Genomic DNA, 27,358 nt, shown 5'->3' with positions numbered 1-27,358 from the left:
TATCATACGCAGCCTCGTATTTATTGTATTTCTCATCGTTCCAGAGCATAACTTCTCCCATGTTTCCTTTTTTATCTTTATATTTAAATCTTGTTCCCATTTTTGTTTAGTTTTACCATTTGTTTCCTCATTTTCCTTTTCTTGCAGTTTAATATACATATTTTTTATAAATCTTTTGATTAACATTGTATCTGTAATCACATATTCAAGGTTACTTCCCTCTGGTAAACTCAAGTTGCTTCCTAATTTATCTTTCAAGTAGGATCTCAGTTGGTAATATGCCAGCGCTGTATCTCCCGTTATATTGTACTTATCTCTCATTTGTTCAAAGGATAAGAATCTACTTCCTGAAAAACAATTTTCTATTCTTTTAATCCCTTTTTTTTCCCATTTTCTAAAGGCAAGGTTGTCTATTGTAAAAGGGAGTAGCTTATTTTGCGTCAATATTAGTTTTGGTATTTGGTAATTTATTTTATTTCTTTCTACATGTATCTTCTTCCATATATTGAGGAGATGGTGTAATACTGGAGAAGTTCTATGTTGTACCAATTTTTCGTCCCATTTATATAATATGTGTTCAGGTATCTTTTCCCCTATTTTATCTAATTCTAGTCTCGTCCAGTCTGGTTTTTCCCTTGTTTGATAAAAATCTGATAGGTACCTTAATTGTGCGGCTCTATAATAATTTTTGAAGTTTGGCAATTGTAAGCCTCCTTGTTTATACCATTCTGTTAATTTGTCTAGTGCTATCCTCGGTTTCCCCCCTCTCCATAAAAATCTCCTTATTATTTTCTTTAACTCTTTGAAGAATTTTTCTGTCAGTTGTATTGGCAATGCCTGAAATAAGTATAGTATCCTTGGAAAAATGTTCATTTTAATACAGTTTATCCTTCCTATCAGTGTTAGTGGTAGCTCTTTCCAATGCTCTAAATCGTCCTGTAGTTTTTTCATTAGTGGATTGTAATTGAGTTTATATAATTGGCCTAGATTTTTGTTTATTTGCACACCTAGGTATCTTATTGCCTGCGTTTGCCATCTGAATGGGGATTCCTCCTTAAATTTTGAGAAATCCGCGTTATTCATAGGCATTGCTTCACTTTTATTTACGTTTATCTTGTATCCCGACACTTCTCCATATTCCTTCAATTTCTTATATAGTTCTTTTATTGATAGTTCTGGTTCTGTTAAGTACACTATCACATCATCCGCAAACAGACTGATTTTATATTCCCTGTCTTTTATTTTTATTCCTTTTATATTATTATCTCTTCTTATCGATTCTGCTAGTGGTTCTATAGCTAGCGCAAACAATAATGGTGATAGTGGGCATCCCTGCCGCGTTGACCTGCTTAAGTTAAATTGCTTTGATACATGTCCATTTACTGTCACTTTCGCTAACGGTCCCTTATATAATGCTTTAATCCAATTAATATACTTCTCCGGTAAACTGAATTTTTGCAATACTTTGAACAAGTAATTCCATTCTACTCTGTCGAAGGCCTTCTCTGCGTCTAAAGCAACTGCTACTGCCGGTGCTTTATTTCCTTCTACTGCATGAATTAAGTTAATAAATTTACAAATATTGTCTGTTGTGCGTCTTTTTTTGATAAATCCAGTTTGGTCTAAATTTACCATTTTCGGTACCTGTTCTGCTAATCTGTTCGCTAATAGTTTAGCTATTATCTTATAATCTGTGTTTAGCAAAGATATTGGTCTATATGACGCTGGTGAGAGTGGATCTTTCCCTTGTTTTAGTATCACTGTAATTATTGCTGTTTTACATGAATCTGGTAAGTTTTGTGTCTCATCAATCTGGTTGATTACATCCAGGAGGGGCGGTATTATTAGGTCTTTAAATGTTTTGTAGAATTCTATTGGGAGTCCATCCTCTCCTGGTGTCTTATTATTTGGTAAATTTTTTATTATCTCTTGTATTTCTACTGTTCCAAATGGTTCTGTTAATTTATTTTGTTCCTCTATTTGTAGTTTTGGTAGTTCAATTTTAGTCAAAAATTCATCTATTTTCCCTTCTTTCCCTTCGTTTTCGGTTCGGTATAATTGTTCATAGAATTCTCTGAAGTTTTCCTTAATTTCTTTTGGATTATATGTAATTTGTTTGTCTTTTTTCCTTGTTGCCAATACCGTTTTCTTAGTTTGCTCTGTCTTAAGCTGCCATGCTAGGATTTTGTGTGTTTTTTCCCCTAGTTCATAATATTTCTGTTTTGTCTTCATTATATTCTTCTCCACCTTATATGTTTGTAATGTTTCATATTTTATTTTTTTATCCGCCAATTCTCTTCTTTTGGTTGTATCTTCCTTTATTGCTAATTTTTTTTCTATGTTTATTATTTCCCTTTCCAACTGCTCTGTTTCCTGATTATAGTCCTTCTTCATCTTGGTTGCATAACTTATTATTTGCCCTCTAATGAATGCTTTCATTGCGTCCCATAGTATAAACTTATCTTCCACTGATTCCGTATTTACTTCAAAGTACATTTTTAATTGTTTTTCAATAAATTCTCTAAAATCCTGTCTTTTAAGTAGCATGGGGTTTAATCTCCATCTATACATTCTTGGAGGGATGTCTTCTAGCTCTATTGCCAATAACAGGGGTGAGTGGTCCGATAATAGTCTAGCTTTATATTCCGTTTTCCTAACTCTCCCTTGTATGTGGGCTGATAACAGGAATAGGTCTATCCTTGAGTATGTTTTATGTCTAGTCGAGTAGTATGAGTATTCCTTTTCTTTTGGGTTTTGTTTCCTCCATATGTCCACAAGTTTCATTTCTTGCATTGATTTAATTATAAATTTGGTTACTTTGTTCTTCCTGTTAATTTTTTTCCCCGTTTTATCCATATTTGGATCCAAATTCAGATTGAAATCCCCTCCTATTAGTATGTTCCCTTGCGTATTAGCTACCTTCAAAAAGATATCTTGCATAAACTTTTGATCTTCTTCGTTAGGTGAATATATATTAAGTAGATTCCAAAGCTCTGAATATATCTGACATTTTATCATAACATATCTCCCTGCTGGATCTATTATTTCCTCTTCTATTTTAAATGGCACATTTTTGCTAATTAATATAGCCACTCCTCTTGCTTTTGAATTATACGATGCTGCTGTTACATGTCCTACCCAATCTCTCTTTAATTTCTTGTGCTCCAATTCAGTTAAATGTGTTTCTTGGACAAATGCTATATCTATTTTTTCCTTTTTCAGTAAATTTAGTAGTTTCTTCCTTTTAATTTGGTTATGTATTCCATTAATATTTAGAGTCATATAGTTCAGCGTAGCCATTTTATATTTTGTTTATCTTCTCTTTCCGTTTTTCCATCATTACCTTTCCTCCTTTTCCATTTCTGTTTTCTTATTTTCAACTCTTTACCAGACAACATTCCTACAACATCCAACATTTTCCTTATTCTCCTATTTCTATCTTCTTTATCCCCAATCTCCCCTTCCCCTCCTGAGTTGCCCTTTATCCCTTGTCGGACAACCACATCTCCCCTCTCCATTTGGATTTGCGAATCCACTCGCAAGCGTCAACTGATTTTGCAGTGACCGCTCTTTTCCCCCCACCCAGCCCCCCCCAGAAAAGATTTCGTTTTTTATATGTCACAAAGGTCACTCTTTTAGTTCCCTCCTTATTCTCTCTATTCCATTACCTTCCCTTATTAATTCTTGTCTATACTTTCTATGTTTTCCTCTAATTACAGATACTTTCACATATGCCCGTTGTCTCTATTCACTCTTATACCTCTTTACCCGCATACATATCAATCGTGGTCATTTTTACCCTCCTTACCCGTCTTCATCCCTCAGTCTATTTTTGTCTTTACCCACATACATATCAATCGTGATAATTTTTGCTCTCATTACCCGTCTTCATCCCTCAGTCTATTTTTGTAATTGTTCTGCAAATTTTCGTGCTTCTTCTGGATCCGAGAATAGTCTGTTTTGTTGTCCTGGAATAAATATTTTCAATACCGCAGGATGCTTCAGTGTAAATTTATATCCTTTCTTCCATAAAATCGCTTTTGCTGCATTGAACTCTTTTCTCTTCTTTAGGAGTTCAAAGCTTATATCTGGATAAATGAAGATTTTTTGCCCTTTATACTCCAGTGGTTTGTTGCCCTCTCTTACTTTTTCCATTGTCTTCTCCAGCACCTTTTCTCTTGTAGTATATCTTAGGAATTTTACTACAATAGATCTTGGTTTTTGTTGTGGTTGTGGTTTAGGGGCCAATGCTCTATGTGCCCTTTCTATTTCCATTTCTTGCTGTAGTTCTGGACATCCTAGGGCCTTAGGGATCCATTCTTTTATAAACTCCCTCATATTCTTGCCTTCTACATCTTCCTTAAGGCCCACTATCTTTATGTTATTTCTTCTGTTATAATTTTCCATTATATCTATTTTTTGGGCTAGTAATTCTTGTGTCTCTTTAGTTTTTTTATTAGATTCCTCCAATTTCTTTTTTAAGTCTTCTACCTCCATTTCTGCTGCTATTGCCCGTTCTTCCATCTTGTCCATTTTTTTCCCCATTTCTGTTAAGGTCATATCCATTTTATTTATTTTCTTTTCTGTGTTGTTTATTCTTCTTCTTAAATCATTGAATTCCTGTGTTTGCCATTCTTTAAATGACTCCATGTATCCTCTAACAAGAGCAAGTACCTCCTTTACCTTGCCTATCTTTTCTTCTTCTATTTCCCTGTACTCTTCCTCTTCCTCTTCTTCTTCCTCTAGGTTGACCATCTGTTGTTTCTTTGCTGCCCTTTCCTCCTCTTCTTTCTTGTTTCCATTGTCTTCTGTGGTGTCTTCTTGCTGCAGGTGTTCTGCAGCTGTCGTTGCCGGCTGTGGAGATCGACTCCCCAGCTGGTCCCCCCTCCCGTCGGTGTGTTTTTTTGTATGCGCATCGCGCATGCGCGAGGAGTCGCGCATGCGCGGTTGCGCACTTTTACTCGGCTCTGTGAGCCATTGTTGTAGTTCTCTTTCTACCGACCTGAGGTAGTGGGGTCTTCTCTCCACAGCGGGCCTCTTCGGACAGGTAAGGCCTTCACCTTTTTCCTCCGTTGTCTTCTCTTCCTCTCTTCTTTCCGTTGATTTTGATTTTTCTCCTTTTGTCTCCATCTTCTTTCCACCTTTATATTCACTTTTCTTTAACTTGTATTTCTGTGCCTTTGTATTTTCTCTCGTTTTTCCCGACTTTTCTGGAGAGGGCTGGAGTTCACCGTCCGGCCACTACTCCATCACGTGACTCCTCCATAGTTTTTCTACTCTTGATGTGAATTTAATGCCTGGTGCATGCCAAGAGATGAATTCCCACTGTATCTTGCAGAATTGTTGCCTAACAGGCCGTGCCTTAAATTTATTCCTGAGGAGATACAGATGGAAGACCACTACAGGCCATGCCATCTGCTATTTACCTTTCACAAATGTGCATCCTCCTGGTGACTAAGTGCTTTAGCACAAATCACTCAAACAACACAGGCCATCAGCCAAACTGATTTGGCATTCCTCCTTTATCAGGAGACCAGCCAATCTCTTCAAGAGATAAATGGCAAGTCCACAAAGTTTCTCACTTATGAAAAGGATGCACCAACCTGTTCTTAATTGATGTGGCTGAATTGAGAAGAAATTAAGCTGCAAATTCAAGAGGCTTGTCAAGGCAGTCCTGTTTCCATGGATGAATTTACTAGATGAAACTATTAGATTTAAATATTTCTATGTATTTAAAATAAAAACATTTTTTAATTGTTTTATTTAAAGGAAAACAAGTTCATTAATGGAGGGCTTTGCACCTCAGGGATAAGCACTTTGGTCTTGCAGCAAGTTGTGTCATTAGCCTCCATATCAGCGAAAGGAAAATTTTCCAAGAAGTTTCATGCAAAACTACTCATATTCCAGTACCCCATTTAGCACTACCCTGCAGAGCAATGAGTGGTTATCAAACTCTTGGTCCTGGAGTGCATACAATCACAGAGCTGTACTTTAAAAATCTAACTCACACGAACTACATGCTTCCGCACCAGGAACCTGGCACTCCAGCAGCACTGAAACGATGGCTTGATGTGGACTTGGCCACGTGCAGAGGGTGCCTCTGAGGGTTGGTGTTAAATGGATTTGGATGAGTAATGCAGCTATCCTGAACAGAGACACAAAGCTGAAGATTTATTTGGGCCAGCATTGTGAGTGTAAATTTATTGTTGGGAATTGGCAATGGGTTGTTGGATTGCTTGGGTCTACGGGGTCCTTTGCTGGTTGTGATGGAGGTTCCTGTCTCCTTCTCTCTGGGTGCACAGCTCCCAATCCTGCAGATTTGTTGAATTGGTTACCAGAGAGAAGTTTTCAATTTGGAATCAAATATAAGTTCTCGGCGTTCTTTATTCTTTTGTTGTCTTTTCATTCATATTTGAGATGATGGTGTCAGTGGTAAATCTGAAGAACAACTGTCAACTGACACCTTCTTCCACTAAGCAGAAGGTTAACAAAAGCCTTACTTTATCCTGCCTTCATTAATCCTCTTGGTCACCTCTTCAAAAAACTACAGGAACTTCCTTAGACACAATCTCCCACAAACAAAACCAAAGACTATTCCAATTCAGTCCTTAGCACTTTAATTTTTTAGTTAACTCCAAATGGCGAGTCCTACCTATGGAATTTTTTTTTTCTTTTGAATATATCTCTTTTATGTATTGTGAAAGATGATTGATCTCACCATCTCTTCATCAATTTCCCTCAATTGAATTATCCTTTAACCTCGTATTCACTTTAGCAAGTTCATCTCTTCATCAATTTCCCTCAATTGAATGATCCTTTAACCTCATATTTACTGTAGCAAGTTCATTTCTTCATCAATTTCCCTCAATTGAATGATCCTTTAACCTCATATTCACTGTAGCAAGTTCATCTCTTCATCAATTTCCCTCAATTGAATGATCCTTTAACCTCATATTCACTGTAGCAAGTTCTTTTTCTCGTATCCTCATTAATTTCCGGATTCAAGTTTACAATTTTAGTCTTTGACCATTCTTCACTCCTTCAAAATGTATTTGAACCTTCAGAACTTGATCATTAATTAATCCCACCTCATGGTGAGACCATCATAGTCTACATTTTAAGTGGCTTCAGAATGTCCTATTCTTCAAAACAAATTGCACAATAAACTCCTCATCTAGACTGCCTTTGCTCAGTTGATTTTTCCATTTAAACATGAAAATCGAATGCAATATACAAACATGCTGTAGAAACTCAGCAGGGCATGCAGCATCCATAGGAGGGGAATCAACGTTTTGGGTCTGGCCTTTCATCAGGATTAAGAAAAAAATAGGCAGGTGTCTGAATAAGAAGTGGGGGAGAGGACAAAGGAGAAGAGAGAGGGGCACATGCTAGGGTGAGAGCTCATTGGTGAATGCAGGTGCAGGAAAGAAGAGAAGAATGTGGAGAAGTGATAGGCCAAGAGGGCAGAGGGTAGCTCTCTAATAGAAGAAGGAAAGGAAGGGCGTGGGGAGCTGGAAGAACAGAGACTGAGGGATGGGGAAAGAGGAGGGGAGGAGAGGGGACAACAAAAATTGATGAGGTTGATGTTAATGCCATCTGGAATAGAAGGTGCCGTTCCTCCAATTTTCAAGTGGGCTGTTTGACAGTTCCTGGGGCCATGCTCAGGAATGCCAGTGAAGCAGTATGTGTGGAAGTAAAATGCTTGGCTTCTGATGGGATTAAAAAAGGCCTGAGAGTTACAGATTTGCTTGAAGTGCAGTAGTTGTTCATTCAAATGGCAGCAGGTATGGGTCTGGAATCTAATTGCAATCTTCCTCTTTTTCACAATGTTGTTCTAGTTGTTCTCTGCTTAAAATGGCATACCATTTTTTTCTGTCAACAACACTTGTCTTTTTTGGTTTTGGCAATTCAATTTCATTGTCATTTGATTGTAATATATATCCCATGCGCGCGCGCACACACACACTCTCTCTCACACTCTCTCTCTCTCACACACAGACACACACACACACACACACACACACACACACACACACACACACACACACACACACACACACACACACACACACACACACACACACACACACACACACACACACACACACACACGAAACAGCATATCTCCGGGCCATGGTACACACATATCTATAGACATCGAAAATAAATATCTGTAAGAATAATCTACGGGTTTCTAAGGTTTGTTCAACTCTGTCACCTAACCGCCTCGAGGAAGAAGCTGTTTCCCAGCCTGGCACCCCTGGATTTTATGTTCCTGTGCCTTTTCCTTGAAGCTCATGTCTCAACGATACTGCAGGCTGGATGGTAAGGGTCCTCAATGATTCTCTGAGCCCTCTTTAAGCACTGCTCCCTGTAGATATTGTTGATAGAGGGAAGGGAGACCCCAGTGACCTTCTCAGCAGTTTTAATCACCCTCCATACTAACCTCCAATCTGAGCTTTGCAGCTACTGTGTTGTAACCATCCAAGGCACTCTCTGCTGTGCTCCTGTAAAATGTGGTTGGGATGGCAGCCGGTAGCCTTATCCTCCTCAACCTCCTTAGGAAGTGTAGGTACGGCTGTCCCTTCCTGACTAATGAGGAGGTGTGGGTCCAAGATGGATCATCCTTTGAATGGATACCAAGGAACTCACTGCTCCCCATGCTCTCTGCGGTGGAGCCATTGCTATATAATGGGGAGTGGTCCTGAAGTCCACAATCATGTCGAGACTCAGGCTGTTGCTCTTGCACCACTGTACAAGCCTTTCAACTAGCCAGTACAAGCCAGTCAGTGTCACTTAATCCTCTCATGGATTAGTTTATATACGTTTTAAAATTGCCACAGCTTCCTGAAAGATTGTGATTCGCATCAGATTACAAAAATTGTAGAGATCAGCATTTTGGTAATCAAATCCATGTGGCTCCCGCAGTAATCTTTATGTTGAACAAAGGCATCAAATATAGAAAGCGAAACTGTGAGTCTGCCTGCATGATTCTCCGAGTTAACGTCCTTGGAAAAACATGCTTGTTCGCTCACCCTCTGATCAACAGGACAATGGGGATACCACAAACCCAAAATTTAAAGGAGAAAACAAATAATATATTGAAAATTAGCTTATTATCAATTTTTAGTACAATGAACATATGCCCTAAAATCCTGACCTGCTGCAGCCAAACAGTTACTTTTGTAAAAATACAATTCCAATGGTACACCTTAATTTATCCCAAAATGGAAAGGATAACTATAACTGATAGACTGGTATTAAATATTCACAGTTACATATTATGCAAGAAAAAGTAATCAGTAAATGAAATAGATGTCTTTTATGATCACACTGTAATTTATGGTTAGAGAAGTAAGGGGAAGTTCAAGAGCCCGATAACCATCGGAAAAAAAACTGTTCTTGAACATGAAGGTGCTGAAATTTGGGCTTCTGTACCTTCTTCCTGAAAGTATGAGCGAGAAAAGGTTGTAACCAGGGTGATTATGTCCTTTATGATGGCTGTCGCCTTGAGGCAGCAACTCACCTAGATATCTTCAGTGGGTGGGAGGTCAGAGCCTGTGATGTGCTTTGTTTGTTACCTTTTGTAGCCTTCTCTGTTCTCAGATTACTAAAACTAGGCTGTGATCTACTTTCCATGGAGCACCTTTAAAAATTTGATAGAGTATTCAGTGACATGCCAAATCTTGCCATATTTCTTAGAAGTTGATGTGCCTTCTTTATTGTTGCCTCAATGTGCTTGTTTCAGGAAAAGTCATGTAATATGTGGACTTCCAGGAACTTGAAGGTACTAACCCTCTCCACCTCCATCCCACCAATGCGGACAGGTGCGTGAATATGAGACTTCCTTTCCTGAAATTCACAATCAGCTCCTTGGTCTTGTTGATTTTGAGAGCAAGACTGTTGTTGTAGCACCATCCAACCAGATTCTTGATCTCTCTCCTGTATTCTGACCCATAATTCCCTGTTGTTTAGCCAAAAACAATAGTGTCATCCACAAATTTATAGGTTGTATTGAAGCCAAATCTGGCTATGCAGCCATCAATGTTTGAGTCTCAGAGCAGGGGTCTACGTATACAGCCTTGAGGTGTCCCTGTGTTGCTGGTCAGCAACCAGGAGGTGATATTTTCCGATCCGCACTTGGGTCTGCTGAAGACGAAGTTGGAGATCAAGTTGCACAGAGAAGAACACAGACCCAGATCTCCAAGTTCGATCAAAACTTTGCTGGTTATGTGGCATTGAACTGGTGTTGAGCTGCAATCAGTGAACAACAGCCTGATATAGATGTACCTGTGGTCCAGGTGATCTTATACAGAGTTGAGGGTATCTCCCATTGAATGTTGGGATGATAGGCGAACTGATGTTGGTCCAGGTCCTTCCTGAGACTGGATTTGGTTTGCTCCATAACCAGCCTTTTGAAATACTTGAGCATAGTAGACATAGGTACTACTGCCTGATGATCAAAGAGGCAAGTCACCTTGCTCTCATTGATAGCAATTTATAGGAAGGAACACCAAATCAGTTTCACCCGTGCAACATTAGTTTTACTCTTCCAAATATCAAAACCACACCGCAATACTTTTGACAGGAATGTGCATATCGGCCTGAATACAGTGTACTTTTTTTTTAAACTTTATTTATTTGAAGAATCATTAATAGTAATACAAAATACATTCCATAAAGAAAATTTTATATGAATATATTTTTAAAAAAATTTTAAATAAAAAACAAAAAAAGAAAAAAAAACAAGAGAAGAGAAAAAAAATCAAATCCCCATCCCCCCACCCCATCAGCCAGCTCTCTTAAGGAGAGCAAAAAATATATAAACAGAAACTAAAAGTATATAATAAATCAAAATATATCTCAATGCATATATTCCAAATATGGTAACCACTTATTAACAAAAAAAGAATAATTATCATGTAGATTATATGTATTTTTCCCATAACAATACAAGCTTTCAATTCATTATGCCATCTCATTATATTAATCACTATATTATCTTTCCATGTACTTGCTACACATTTTCGAGCTACAGACAATGCTAAGTATATAAATGCAATTTTAAATTTATTCAATCCTAATCCCCTTAAAGGAATCATATAACCCATTAAAAAAAAGATGGATCTAATGGTAACTTAAAATTATATAATTTTTCCAAAATTAACTTAATTTAATCCCAGAATGGTTGTACATGCACACAAGACCAAACAGAATGTAAAAAAGTTCCAGTACATACACCACATCTAAAACAAGAATCCGAATTACTAAAACCATATTTTTTCAATTTCTCTGAGGTTAAATACAACTGATGTAAAAAATTATAATTAACCATTCCATATCTCACATTCACCAATTTAGTAACACTATCATGACACGTATCTGCCCAGTGGTCTTCAGGAAAAACAAAAGCTAAATCATTTTCCCATTTAAGCTTTGACTTCTCCCATTCCAACTTATCCATATTGTCTTGTAATACGTGGTACATAATAGAAATATAACCCCTTTTTGGTATAGAAGAAATCAAGGACTCGAATTCCATCAATGCAGGTAAAATCATCTCTCTACCATACATATTTTTTAACAAATATCGAAGTTGATAATAAACAATTAAAGAATTTTCAGCAAAATATCAAAATGCTCTTTCAATTGATTGAAAGAAAGAAACTGTTTTTCTACAAAACAATCCTGTAATGTTTTTATACCCTTAGAATTCCAACTCTTTAAATGACTATTAAACATTGAAAAAGAAATAAGCTGATTATTATATCTTTGGCTTGGCTTCGCGGACGAAGATTTATGGAGGGGGTAAAAAGTCCACGTCAGCTGCAGGCTCGTTTGTGGTTGACAAGTCCGATGTGGGACAGGCAGACACGGTTGCAGCGGTTGCAGGGGAAAATTGGTTGGTTGGGGTTGGGTGTTGGGTTTTTCCTCCTTTGCCTTTTGTCAGTGAGGTGGGCTCTGCGGTCTTCTTCAAAGGAGGTTGCTGCCCGCCAAACTGTGAGGCACCAAGATGCACGGTTTGAGGCGTTATCAGCCCACTGGCGGTGGTCAATGTGGCAGGCACCAAGAGATTTCTTTAGGCAGTCCTTGTACCTTTTCTTTGGTGCACCTCTGTCACGGTGGCCAGTGGAGAGCTCGCCATATAACACGATCTTGGGAAGGCGATGGTTAGCATATTATATTCCCTCAACAAATTTACATTCCATCGAAATATAAATTGATATACCTTGACTTCAGAAATACAGGCCATCTCAATTTTAGCCCAACTAGGGGACTGGTCCAAATCCATCAATCTACTAAAAAATTTCAACTGGGCTGCTTCATAATAATTTTGAAAATGAGGTAATTGAAGCCCACCTAACACATATTTCCAAGTTTATATAATGCTACCCGTGGTAGTTTACTTTTCCATAAAAATTCTCTCGTAATTTTATTTAAATCCTGAAAGAAACTCTTTGAAAGAGACCATGGTATTGATTGAAATAAATATTGAATACGAGTAAAAATATTCATCTTAATACAATTAACTCGACCAATTAAAGTTAACGGAAGATCTTTCCACTTAATTAAATCTGCTTTAATCTTTTTTAATAATGGAACATAATTTAACTTGTATAAAGATTGATACTCAGTATTTAGAAATATTCCTAAATATTTAATTTTATCAGACCATTTCAGTTGTATAATATTTTTATACTCTGAATAATCTCCTTCTCCAGCTGGCAAAATTTCACTCTTATCCCAATTAACTTTATATCCAGATAATGTTCCATATTGTAATAAACATTCCTGTAAATGTGGCAATGATTGTTTTAGCTTTGTTAAATATATCAAAAAATCATCTGCAAATAAATTAATCTTATACTTTTCATCCATAACTCTCATCCCTCTTATCTGTTCATTCTGTCTTATTGTTTAAGCTAACGGTTCAATAGCCAATGCAAACAGAGCTGGTAACAATGGACAACCTTGTCGAGTTGAACGCGTCAATTTAAACGATGATGAAACTTGACCATTTGTCACCACCCTAGCAGTCGGGTTCATATATAAAGCTTTAACCCAACCAATTAAAAAAAGGGCCAAATTTAAACTTCTCCAATACTTTAAATAAAAAAATCCCATTTGACCCTATCAAAGGCTTTTTCCGCGTCAAGTGCAACCACCATTGGATGGTTGGGCTGCTGTCGATATGCATTGACTATATTAATCAATCGAAGAATATTATCTGAAGCATTTCTATTTTTAATAAAACCTGTTTGATCAACATGTATCAATTTAGATAAATACTTAGCAAGTCGATTTGCTAACACTTTTGCTATAATTTTATAATCAACATTCAATAAAAAATAGGTCTATATGAAGTCACTTTCAACGGAACTCTATCTTTTTTCGGGATTACAGTAATTAAAGCACTTGAGCAAGATTCTGTTAACTCATACTGTTCAGTCACTTGTTCTAATACCTCCCCAAACACCGAAGATAAATCTTCATAAAAAATTTCATAAAGTTCCACCGAAAACCCGTCATCACCTGGTGACTTCCCATTGGGCATTTCCAACATAGCCGCCTTAATTTCTAATTCTGTAATCGGAGCTTCCAGATCCATAACATCCTCCTCTTCTAATGCTGGTAATGCTAACTTAGATAAATAAGAATGAATAGAACCATTATCCTGTTTTCTCTCAGAAGTATATAATTTTTTATAAAATGAATAAAACTGGTCATTAATTTCCTGAGGTTTATAGGTAACTGTTGAATTTTTTTTTACAGCATTAATAATCCATGAAACCTGTTCCTTCTTTAACTGCCATGCAAGTACCTTATGTGCCCTCTCACCCAACTCATAATAAAGCTGCTTAGATCGATTAATTAAACATTCAAATTGATAAGTCTGCAACGTAGTATAATGCAATTTCAATTTAGTCAAAGCCACTTTTTTTTATCTTCTGTCACTTTCTTCTGAGATTCCTTCTCCAATTCATCAATTTGCTTTTCTAATTCAAAACTTTCTTCCATATACTGCTTCTTAACTTTAGTGATATAACTAATAATCTCTCCTCTTAAATAAACTTTTAACACATCCCATAACACAAAAAAACTTTTTACTGAATTAAGATTTTCAGACAAAAAAAATAAGCAATCTGTTCTTTAACAAAAATAACGAACTCTGGTTTTTCCAACAAAATTGTATTAAATCTCCATCTATAAGATGAACATACCACTTCTGAACTTACATAAGAAAAAAATAATAAAGAATGATCTGATATAACCCTGCTTTTATATTCTGCCTGTAATACCCTTCCTTGTAAATGTGCCGATACTAAAAAAAAATCTATTCTAGAAAATTAATCATGTCGAGACGAATAAAAAGAAAAATCCTTCTCTGTCGGATTAACCCTACTCCAAATATCCACAAAATTTATACTTTTTGGGAATCTATCCAACAAAGGTTCCAAGACACAATTAAAATCTCCCCTAACTAAAATATTTTCATTAGCTTGATTTAATAACAAAAAAAGTATCTGAAATAAAACACTCATTGTCCACGTTAGGTGCATAAACATTAAGCAAAGTCCAAGATTCAGTAAAAATTTTATAATTCACCTTTAAAACCCTTTCATCATTTCCTTCCATAGTTTGCAACTCAAAAGACAAATTCGTATGAATTAAAATTGCTACACCTCTTGCCTTAGAATTAAATGAAGAAAAAAACAGATGCCCAACCCAATCTCTCTTCAATTTCAAATGTTCTTTTTCAGTCAAATGTGTTTCTTGTAAAAAGGCAATATCAATTTTCATTTTCTTGATATAAGCCTAAACTTGCTTTCACTTAATCGGATTATTTAACCCCTGAACATTAAAAGTTGCAATTTTCAAATTAAACATCCTAACAAGCTAACAATATAATCACTTACTACAAAATATTGCTCCCCTTCTAGTAAATTAAAACCACTCTCCCACCCTAAATATTTTTTAAAAGAAAGTATATATAGAAAAAATTTAATTATCCCCCCCAAAAAAAACACTACCCAAAGGTAGTAACGCCCTAAAAAACTGGGTGTGATAAACCCCACTAGTGGCAGATGACTATCAAAGATTTCAGTGCTATCCACCCCCCAGCCAGAAATACATAATTCACATTAATACAATCCAATACAGTAAATATATTCAACCCAATAACTCCATTCCCAATGATTGTTCCAGATCTTCAATGTCAATAAAACTTTGTGTTAAAACCTCTTTCTTTCCATTTTTCCCATTCTGCCCATTTCCATTTCCATTTGCCCTCTTTTTAGGTGACGGAGGCAAAACTCTTCCATGTACTCAGAAATCCGGTAATGTATTAGCAAAAATGAATGCATCATGATCATTCTCCAAAAATTGAAATTGAAAGTTACCATAAAAGACCTTTAACACAGCAGAATATCGAAAAGCAAATTTATAACCTTTCCACCACAGTACTTCTTTAGCCGAATAAAACTCCCGTCATTACCTAATAATTTCTTGACTCAAATCTGTGTAAAAAAATACTCTGTTATTTTTGGATCATCATAGGAGATTGACTTTGTTGCCTTCTGTCCCGCCAACCGTAGTATCATTTCTCTGTCTTGATAGTTCAGGCACCGAACTAAGATCGCTTGTGGTGGTTGTCCCAGTAACGGTTTCTTTTGTAACACTCTATGTGCCCTCTCCAGTACTCAACCTCCCGAAAAAACTCTTTGCCCAACAACTCGGGAATCCAACTCTTGAAAAGTTTTATTGGATCAGTGTCTTCTGGAAGACCCACAATTTTCACATTGTTTCTCCAACTTTGATTTTCCAATGAATCAATTTTTTTCAGTAAGTCTTTCTTTTGGATTCCCCAATCCATAAACAAATCTTTCACTTTCTCTATTTTTTCCTTATTACGTACAACTTGAATTTTACATTCAGAAAAAGCTGTTCAATTTTTAAAAATTTTCTTGCACTGTGTCCACTGATTTAATACATTTACTGACATCCCTCTTAACTGTAGATATATCTTCAGACATATTAGATGTTTTAGTTGTCACATCCAAAAATCTTTGAGTCATTTGTTCAGACATATTGTTCATATGATAGGCAATCCCTTCCAAGACTGTACAAACAGACTCCATTCCAGGTTCCAGTTCCACATCTTGAGGCCTACCTTATCTAGACTCCACCTCCAATTGTTCCCGTGAACTGCTCGTTAAAGGTAAGTCTTCCTCTTCTTCCAACATTGTCGGGCCCTTCCTGGTACAGCTGTGGGTCTGTACACCCGACGGTGGTATCCCGACCACGTCGGGACGCCGCAGCTCGGGCCCCCACAGCCCACTCACGGTGCAGTAATTCACGGACCCTTGAAGCACTGCGCATGCCCGGCAAGGCCAGGGACTGCGCAGAGGCAGCTTCCGATGCCATTCTGCGTTTCCCCGGCTCACCCGACAGCAGCTTGGGCTCAAAGGCTCCTCTCTCAGCTGGGTCACCCGCGCATCCGACATCACAAATGCGTGAATCAACTCAGCTGAGCTCGTCAACATGCCGGCGGCATCTTGTGGAGACAAGGTCGGCATCGGTGTAGTACTCAGCCTGGCAGGAGTTCTCTGTGCCTTGGAGGTTCCAAACAACAATTCCGTGGCTTCAGCTGGACAGGTAGGCCTCAATTCTTCAGCACTTTTAAAAGGTAATTTCTTCTGTAATTGAGTTTTCATTTTTTTTAACATTAGTCAGCATTGTGACCGACTAATGTTTCCAAAAATAAAGATACAACTTTTAATCACTTAGATAAACTTTCAAGACGGGTGCTTTAAAAACTGGCTGAGGAGAGGTGGGATCGCACATCTGCCCTGTACACCATCTTGCCATGCCCCCAATACAGTGTACTTTTGATTTAAAAAATCTCGACTTTCAGACAGACCATCAGATAACTGCCAGTTATCCTTGGAAGAATGATTGACAAGGAGGTTGCCTGGTAAATGGAATAACAAAAGATGCAGGATGAGGATGGACATGCCTCAATGAAGCTTTCAGACAGTGTTAACAATAGTTCAAAGTTCAGATTTAACTTCAGAGTACATACATGGCATCATGTGATTCTTTTCCCTGCAAGCCAGGCAGAATTTCTACTTATCAGTAGTGTGAAAAACTATACTCAAGAAAAGATAAATGTACAAAAGAGAAAAATGTAAACAAAGAAAGAGATGCAAGCAAACTGACTGCAATACAGAAACTAAATATTGTAAATAAAGTGCGAAGTAAGAGTCCTTAAATGAACCCCTGATTGAGTTTGTTGTTGAGGAGTCTGATGGTGGAGCTGTTCCTGAACCTGGTGGTGTGAGTCTTGTGGCACCTATAGCTCTTTCCTCATGGCAGCAGTAAGAACAGAACATGTGGTGGATGGTGTGGATCCTTGATGATTGCTGCTGCTCTCCGACGGCAGTGTTCCACTCAATTTTCTTGATGGTGGGGAGAATATTGCTTGTGATATGCTGGGCTGTTTGCACTACATTCTCAGTGATTCTAAAAGTTCAACAAGTGGGTTGAAGCTGACTTTTTATTCTATATTTATAATTATACACTAATCCTGAAAGCAAGTGCAATGAGTAGGAAAAGCATACAACCAATGCAGGCAAAAGAACTGTTTCAACACCAAAGAGGCTCAGGGCAAAATGTTACTTTGGAAGAAACTCTGTTGAGTGGGAAAGATACTGGTGCCCACAGTTATCTGGCAAGCTGCCTTCATCACAATGGACTTCTTACAGAACTTTCTACTCGGTGCCGCCATACCAGGCTGTGATGCAGCTGGTCAGTACACGTTCCACAACATACCTTTAGAAGTTTGCCAAGGTTTTCAATGTCCCTCCGAACCTCCACAAACTGCATTACTTCATACAAACTGGAAGGGTACATGTGATTTCTGCATGATCTCAGCTATCTCAGCTATCACCGCAATAGGAAAATGGGGCCTTGCCGATAAATAGAGGGATTGTCACTAGTGGAAGGTGCAGATGTCTGGAAAGGACAGGAATGGGATATTAAATTACCTATGAGTGCATTTTTTTCTTGGGCTCAGAGATCATGGCTACTTGTTAGATATATAAGCTGATCATTGGTGATATTGGGAGTTATATAGGGTTGTACTCTCCCTCTGCTTATATTGTGAGATGTGGTTTTCTTAGTATATTTTCCCATAGATATGTTAGATTTGATCAATCTTCACATTCACTCTGTTAATTATTCTAAGCGCAGAAAAGTGTACAGTATTTCACTTTTTTGTTAAATCATTATCTTTTCTACATTAAGAGATCATGAATCTGTGCTGCAGACTTTCTGGGCATCATTCATATTTCACATTTATAATGAACAGTAGTCTTCCTAATTCACTGCCAGCTGGATGCCTTTTTGAGAGTTTTCAAAGACTTGTTAAGCAAAACTGGAGTTCTTTGGTTCACTGGAATGAGAGGATTTGCTCTCTGAAGTTGGGTTGAATCATGGGACATATTCAACATATCTTATTTGTCAGAGCATTCTGTACAGATAATATTAACTTGTCAGTGTTATTTAGAAAATACAAAACAATTCAAGATATACAGACCATTTAATTTTTCTTCCTACAAGATAACCACATTTAGGTGAAGAACATTAAGCTTTCAGTTTGCCAGCTGCATGCATTTAATATAAATATTCCTTGCCGGCTTAATTCCAACAGATTGAAATGGGTATGCTTAAGGAGCTTTGTGGATTATTTCGCATTTGCATCATAAGGTTTATTTTACAGCTTTGTTCTGCCATACTGTATTCTCTGAAGTAAACAGTCCTCTGCCTTATCTTACCACCACAAGCTGAGTCCTGCATCTGGTGAAGCTGAGGCCCTCTGTGCATCAAATTACACTGTTCTACTGTTGTTTGTGGCGGGTCCATTTAGTTAAAGCTTTTCTTCCGTTGCCCTCAGTTTGCACCGTCTGCAGAGATCTGATATGTAACCACTATATTACACGGGGGAGAAATGGCCATCCATTGTGATGAAGGCAGCATGCCAGATAACTGCGGGCACCAGTATCTTTCCCACTCATCAGAGTTTCTTCCAAAGTAATATTTTGCCCTGAGCCTCTTTGGTGTTGAAACAGTTCTTTTGCCTGCATTGGTTGTATGCTTTTCCTTCTCATTGCACTTGCTTTCAGGATTAGTGTATAATTATAAATATAGAATAAAAAGTCAGCTTCAACCCACTTGTTGAACTTTTAGAATCACTGAGAATGTACAATAAAAAAATTGGAGGGTTTTTTTCCATTTTAAGTCAAAATCATGCCATTATAATCAATTATTTATATTTAATGAATGTCCCGTATATTTATCTTCACTGATAAATTCCCTGTTGTCTTTTGAGCAGATCACCAATGAATTTGCTTGCATCCCTACTGAATAAATATTTTAATCTGTCGAAGCAGTAATATATTTGTCAAGTTTATTGTCATCTGATTGTACAAGTACAACCCAACAAAACACACAGACACACAACCAGACATAACACACATACAGACAAACAATACATTTGCAGGACAAGTATTCATAAATATGAGAGTCTCTGATGGTCAGTGTGAACAGTTCCTTTGGCCATTCAGCAGTCTCACTGCCCGATGGAAGGAGCTGTCCCTCAGCCTGGTGGTGCTGGCTCTGATACTCCTCTAATTCTTTCCTCGATGATTTTGCGCGCCCTCTTCAGACAACAATCCCAGTAGATCAAGCGGATGACTCCAGTGATCCTCTCTGCCACTCTTATAGTCCTGTGGATTGACCGCCAATCCATTTCTCTTCAGCAATCGTTCCGCACTGTGATGCAACTGGCCAAGATGCTCTTGATAGAGCTCCGACAGAAAGTTGACATAATGGTGTCCATCCGCTAGCCTTGCCCGCTTGAGCCTCCTCAGGAAGTGCAGATGCTGTTGCATCTTCCTGGCAAGTGAGGAAAAGTTGAGTGATAACAATAGGTCACTAGTTAATTGAATTCCAAGGAATTTGGTGCTCTCCACTCTCTCTACTACAGAGTTGTTGAAGTGTAGTGGAGGGTGGTTATTGCTGGTCCTCCTGAAGTCAACGATCATCTCCTTCATCTTATCCACATTGAGACTCAGGTTGTTACTCTCGTACTATTTCACAAGGTTTTCCACCTCTTCTCTGTAGGGCGACCCGTGGTTGTTGCTAATGAGGCCGACTACTGTTGTGTCATCTGCAAACTTGATGACACAGTTGGAGCTGGATCTAGTGAGGCAGTTGTGAGTCAGTAGTTTGAGCAGGAGTGGGCTGTGCACACAACCCTGAGGTGCACCAGTGACAATGATCGATGCCCTGCTACCATCCCGGACAGACAATGGTCTTTCCTTTACGAAGTCCAGAATCCAATTACAGAGAGGGGTTTTGAGTCCCAGCAAGGATAGTTTCTCCACCAGCCTCTAGGGAATGATTGTATTAAATGCCAAGAAGAAATCAATGAATAGCAACCTGGCATATGAGGCATCATTCTTCAAGTGGATCAGGATGGAGTGAAGGCTCAAGGCTATAGCATCATCCATGGAACGGTTTCTTCTACAGGTGAATTGAAATGGATCCTGCGTCTCTGGGAAGTGTGCATTGATATGTTCCATAACCAGATGCTTGAAGCATTTCATAATGGTGGAAGTCAGTGCCACAGGGTAGTAGTCATTGAAGCCAATTATTGTCACCCTTTTGGGTTCCGGGATGATGGTGGCTGCCTTAAACCCTGCGGGAATGATGGACTGCTGCAGTGAGGTGTTGAAGATGTCCGTGAAGACTTCCGTCAATTGGACTGCGCAGTCCTTCAGTACTTGACCAGGTATGTTGTCTGGTCCCACCGCCGTGTGTGGGTTGATCTTGGATAGGATTCTCCTCACATCAGCCGTGGCTATGCAGGGGGCCCATTTATGAGGGGGACACGGAGCTTTCTTTGGTTTTATCCTGTTCTGCACATGAAACCATGCACAGATTATGCTCAGTCTGTCCAGAAGGGACAGACTCAACATTGTCCTTAACTGGCAAGGTTGACTTGTGATTCGTTATATTCTTGATCTCTTGCCACATGCTCCTCATGTGTACTCAGTGAAAAACAGTTCCCCAGAAATAGAATGATTAACTTGTTCATTAAAGCCACTGATCCTTTGATGGGCCCTTTAGTAACATCTCCACATAATAATGCAGCCTCCACCAACCCCTCCTCTCCACCTGCATTTCAATGAAAGTTTCCCTAAATTGGGTGTGTTCCCAATCTGATTACTTTCAGTGCCTAGACTCTGATAAATAGCAAGCTTTTCCACAGTTTTACCCATCATTATATCTGCTGACTAGTGAGATTTTGATGCAAGCCAGGACCAGCTGAATGCATCTCCCTTGTCTTACTAGTTTTACTGGAACATGGTAAAACTGAGGATGCCTTTGTTAGACCCATTACTTTAGGTTTCTAAAAATGTACATTTTAAATTTATACTTACAGCACGGTAACAGGCCCTTCCAGCCCACAAACCCACACCACTCATTGACTACTGATTACTGCCCTGATGCATTGACCTCCACCATTGTGAAATGCTTCGCTTGAATGTAATTGACCGATACCTCTGGTACGTTTTGAATGGTGGGAGGAAACACCCAGTGGAATCCCACACAGACACGGGGAGAAGGTACAAACTCCTTACAGACTGTGCCTGATTCGTACCCTAGTTGCTGGTGCTGTTACAGCATTGTGCTAACCGCTACGCTAACCGTACCACGCTAACCACTATGCTAACCGTACCATGCTAACCGCTACACTAACCGTACCACGCTAACCGCTATGCTAACCGTACCACCCTAACCGCTATGCTAACCGTACCATACCTTCCTCCAAGTCTTAGTAGGCAAATCTATGATTGTGAGATAGTTATTGAGGATTGGTACAATTTACTATTCTATTTGAGCATTTACCAATTCAGCTGTGTCAAAATTAGTAATGAAACCCTGTCTTGTTTTCTTGAAATAACGATTCTTTTTCTAAAACACTGGCCTCTTCTGTCACTTTCCAAAGTACGCAACGTAGCTAATTTTCCTGTGCTCGAATTCCAGTTAATTATAGATGGTATCTCTTCGGTACTTTGAATAGACGATGTAGGCGATCAACATTTCAAAAGCATACATGAGGTCAGGAATCACCATTGTTTATGCAAGGCATTAAACTTTGCCCTGGGTTTGCAGATCATTTTTTTTTCTCTCAGGCAGTCCCTGGGGATCAAGGATGACTTGCTTGTGTGGGTTCCAAAGTGTTTGATGAGGTCAATGTCGGACATATAAATTGAAAAATGTTGAAAAAAGATCATCAGCTGATAGAAATCGGATATAAAAACCGAAACAGAGCAATTATTTTCAGTTCAGTTCATCTATTGTCACATTATAGTGAGAAGGGTTCTTTTGAGAGCAGTCTGACTAGTTCGCTCTGACATGTATTTAGCCAAATACAGTAGAAAAGCAACAGCATATTGCAGTGTACAGTGGAAGAACAATGATTACATAGCAGGGGTCCCATGACAGCATTTGGTGAGGTTCATTCAGGAGCTTGATGGCTGCAGGGAAGAAACTGCCTTTGAACTTGTTTCACACTCCTGAACATACTGCTCAATGGGAGGAGGGAAAAGAGAGTGTGTCTGGGTGTGGGATGGGACCTTCAGTTTGTTGTCTACTGTTCAAAGCAGCAGGGGAGGGAGGTAGGGAAGGGTAAGTTAGGTTTGCGGGATGTTCCAAGCTCCATTCACCACCTTCCATTCTTGGGTGTAGGAATCACAGAATGCATTAAGCTTGTCGGAGAGCACTGCGTGTTTCACCCATGTTGCCCACCTTTGCCCTTGTCATCATATATCCATGATGTTCCAAGCTGCATTCACCACCTTCCATTCTTGGGTGTAGGAATCACAGAATCCATTAAGCTTGTCGCAGAGCACTGCGTGTTTCACCCATGTTGCCAACCTTTGCCTTTGTCATCATATATCCATGATGTTCTCCTGGGAGTTAGGTCTCCGAAATAGTTGTCTGTTTCTCTTCTGTCAGGAGCAATGTGATCTGCTGAGTATTTCCAGTGTTTTCTGGGGGCTTTTGAGACTCTGAAACCCTGTCACAAATAGTGCAGCTTGTGTTCATTAGGATGTTAGGGTGGCACTTCGGACTGTGGTCTGAACATTGTTCTCCACCCTTTCAGATATTCCTTATAATGTCTCTGTGATCAATCTCAATAGCTCCTTCTGGCAATTATGGAAAAAGTCATTTTATTGAGGTGAGCTGCAAAATGTCCTTGACATGTTTGCTGTGATATGGATATTTAAGACAGTATATAGATGTATTGGACAGAATGGATTGGCTGATTCCACTGTGCAGTGGTTAATAAGCACAAGGAAGCAATACTGGGGTATAGCATGAGGATTTAACAGGCCTGAGTAGGTAGGTGCAGAGTTACTTATATGCTCCTTGATTCAGGGTGTTGACATCATGATTCACAGTCTCAACATAAACAATTAGTCTTTCTGGGCCAAGTTGAAAGTGGATCTCTGTAATTTGCTTTCCATTAGGGTGGTGATGACTGAGTGCATGTTTCAGGAATCAAGTGATGCGAGGGTAAATTTATTAAATTTTAAATTTAAATTTTGACATACAGCATAGTTACAGGCCATTTTAGCCCATGACTCCATGCCACCCAGTTTACAAAACAAAGATCAGCCATGATCTTAATGATTGACAGAGGGGCAGACATAAGAACTCTGATTTTTCTTAAGTTCTATGTATTTACAGAATGTGGGGTCTGTAAAATTTGTCAAAAATACATGAAACATAGCATCACAGCATGTTGTAGGTCAATTCATGCAGTAGAAGTACCCATATCTACCGTCATATCAAGCATAGGCAGGGTTTCAGAGTCCCCTGAAAATGCTGACTTGCACGAAAAGGAAAACACTGGGAGATGGCAAAGGAACAGTCTGCAGTTTATGCAGTTCATTGTCACCACCTCCCCTCCCCATGTGATCCGATATTCTGATGGAGTCCTGTGTCACAATTGTATCTCAGGGAGCTACAGGAAGATCGGTTGGTTACAGACATTGCAGTATCTTCACCGAGCTTCGTGATTTAGAGGAAACATGATTATCAAGATGCTTCTGCAAATGAATTGAATCATGAAAAATAAGTACGATTCCCTCCATAATTTTTGGGACAAAGACACATTTGCCCCTGTGCTCCACAGTTTTGTTATCAAACAATTCAATGTAATTAAAGTTCACATTCCAGATTTTGTTCAAAGTTGTTTGTATACAATTTGGTTTGACCATGTAGAAATCACAGCACTTTCCCCCATTTCCCCATTTCAGGGCACCATTGTGTTTGGGAAATTTGGTTTCACAGGTGTTTGTGAGTAGTCAGGTATGTTTGATTGCTTCGTTAGTGCAGGTATAAGAGAGATAGGCTTGCTTCTAAGCTTTTGATCATCTTTGGAGTCTGCAGTTTCCATTTTTGAATGAGGACCAGAGTTGTGCCAATGAAAGTCAAAGAGGCTATTATGAGGCTGAAAATCAAGAATAAGACAGTAAGAGACATCGCCCAAACCTTAGGATTACCAAAATCAACTGTCTGGAACATTATTAAGAAGAAAGAGAGTACTGGTGAGTTCAGTAATCGCAAAATGAATAGTAGGCCAAGCAAGACAGAAGAATTTTCATCATAATGAAGAAAAATTCCCAAATGCCTGTCCAATAGATCAGAAACACTCTTCAGGAAGTAGGTGTGGACGGGTCAATGACTACTGTCTGCAGAACGAAGAATTCATGAACAGTGGCTACACTGCAAGATGCAAACCACTAGTTAACCACAGAAACAGAACGGCCATATTACAGTTTCCAAGAAGTATTTAAAAGAGCCTGCAGAATTCTTGTGGACAGGTGAGACCATATTGAACCTGTATCAAAGTGATAGCATGATCAAAGTGTGGAGGCGTAAAGGAACTGCTCAACATCCAAAGCATATCATCTCATCTGTGAAACATGGTGGTGGGCATGTATGGCTTCCACAGGTGCTGGTGCACTTATCTTCATTGATGATGTAACTGCTGATGGCAGTAGTAAAATAAATTCTGAGGTGTGTAGAAACATCTTATCTCCTCCCAAAATGCCTCCAAACTAATTGGACAGCACTTCATCCTACAGCACGACATTGATCCCAAGCATACTGCTGAAGCATCAAAGGAGTGTTTCAAAGCTAAAAACTGGAATATGGCCAAGTGAGCATGTCTTCCATATACTGAAGAGAAAACTTAAGAGGAAAAAGCCCCCCAAGCAAGCAGGGGCTGAAAATGGCAGCAGTAGAGGCCTGGAATATACTCAGCAATGGTAATGTCTATGAATCACAGGTTCTACACATACCCCTGGAGCATCTGGACACCAAACATGCATACATCAAGATGCTCTTTATCAACAACAGTTTAGCATTTAACACCATTATCCCCTCAAAACTTGAATTTTTGGGGGTTTAATTATTTTTATTTTAAGCATGTTCCAGCCCATGATGTTTTGTTGTTGGTATTAAAGTAATGCTGACAAAAACCCTCCGCTGACATTCAAATAAAGAATCTGTCATGATTTCCACCAGTTGTGGATTGTCTTTAATACTTCCTGTCATGAATGGACGTTTACTTTATATATTTAACTGTTTATCTTGATCAAGTGGTATACCATTTGTCAGTATAGGCTTTCAAACTGCTGAAGATCTTTTTTTTTTAAAAATTGACATCTAATATAATGAAACAATCAAAAATATTTACTCCATTAAGATTCCTTTGTGTCACACAATAATACAGAAAATGTAATATTACACGAAATGACCTTTTGCCTGCTGTAAGGGGGACATTATTGCCCAGCGCCCCTTACAATAAGAGAGGAAGAGTAGCAAAAGAGCAAATGAATATCCATGGATTAACTTCCCATGCTCCCGCAGCCTCTGCAACCGCAGTGACCCTGTTCGAATTGTCAGCAGCCCAAGCTCCAGATTCAGAGCTCAGGAAGCCTTCAGCGCCCGAGGCCCTTTGGGAGCCCTCCTCAGCACCCTCACGAATCCCTATTCCTCGACTGCAAGTCACTGACTGCCTGCAGCCTGTTGGGTCCTTCAGTCTCTGAGCCCCTCACTTGTTCGCCACCATGGTCATTGCCCTGTAGGGTCCTTCAGCCATTGATTCCCTCGTTGTCCACGGGTTCCCATAAGCGATCCTTTTCCATAGAATTAGATACAAAAATCAGCTGCTATTCCTGCTATGGGGGATTTAGATCAAGGGCAGCTTGCATGTTTTTTTTAGAATTTCAGTTTGAATATTTTTGCTGTCATTTTACAAATTGATGATGTATATTTCTCAAGATAAAAAAAAAATTGAAGGATTTGATGGGGAAACAAGAAGTTGTAGCTAAGAGTGATCAACAAAGAAATGGGCACCTGTTCCTAAAAATGTCTTTTGTTATGTCAAAACAAAGTGGCACAAGGACGGCTTCTTCCCCACTGCCATCAGATCCCTGAATGATCACTGAACCAAGACACGGCCGGACTTTGACTTTTTTTGTGCACTGTTTTTATTTTTTTTTGTATGGAGGTTTATATGAATGTTTGCACTGTGATTCTGCCGCAAAACAACGAATTACGTGACTTGTACATGACAATAAATTCTGATTCTGATTTTGATTAGGTGTCCTTTGTACCAGAGAGTGTGCAGAGAAGCTGCTCTGCTCCTCCTCTGAACCTACGTTTCAGGCTTGAGCCCTTTATCAAAGTATGGGCAAAATGTAGTTTGGCTTCCGAACAAAATCAGGCACCTGCCTACATTGATGAAGGGCTCAACCCTGAAACATTGGTTATGTATCTACACGTTAAAATCCAAATTATCCGACATTCAATCAACCGGAAACTCAAAACAACTGGCCAAAATAAAACTGAGGAAATAAATAAATAGATACAATGAATAAGAATAAATAAAAGTTTAAGAGATCGTTTTAAACCCTTGGTGAAGATGGGAGAAAACATTCTGCCAGTGGAGCGCCCGCTATTGCCCCGCCCGCAGCAGCTATTTGAATAAAGTTTCAATAAAGTTATGTTTGAATATAATAGTGGCACCCAAGATAAGAGCCAGCCAAGCCACCCATGGCTAAGGTGTCTCTCCTGAATTGTCACCCAATCCCTGCCTGGCAAGAGTCTTTATGAGTATATTGTTAAGTATATTAGTAAAGCTTTATCTGTAAACTTGGAAGAGGCTAGTTAATTATGACAGCGGCACAGTTAGCAGAGCGGTTAATGCCAG

The 27,358-nt window shown here is 38.9% G+C and overlaps 1 protein-coding gene across 7 annotated transcripts in view; it reads left to right on the top strand.

Moving 5' to 3' along the window:
* The window catches only part of cdkal1 (CDK5 regulatory subunit associated protein 1-like 1), a 713,853-nt gene that overhangs the window by 592,887 nt on the left and 93,608 nt on the right, over positions 1–27,358 (top strand). The gene's annotated exons all lie outside the window — the stretch shown is intronic.

This window comes from Narcine bancroftii, chromosome 1 (genome assembly GCF_036971445.1).
Source record: "Narcine bancroftii isolate sNarBan1 chromosome 1, sNarBan1.hap1, whole genome shotgun sequence".
Taxonomy (NCBI): Eukaryota; Metazoa; Chordata; class Chondrichthyes; order Torpediniformes; family Narcinidae; genus Narcine; species Narcine bancroftii.
This window is presented reverse-complemented; position numbering and strand designations above follow the sequence as displayed.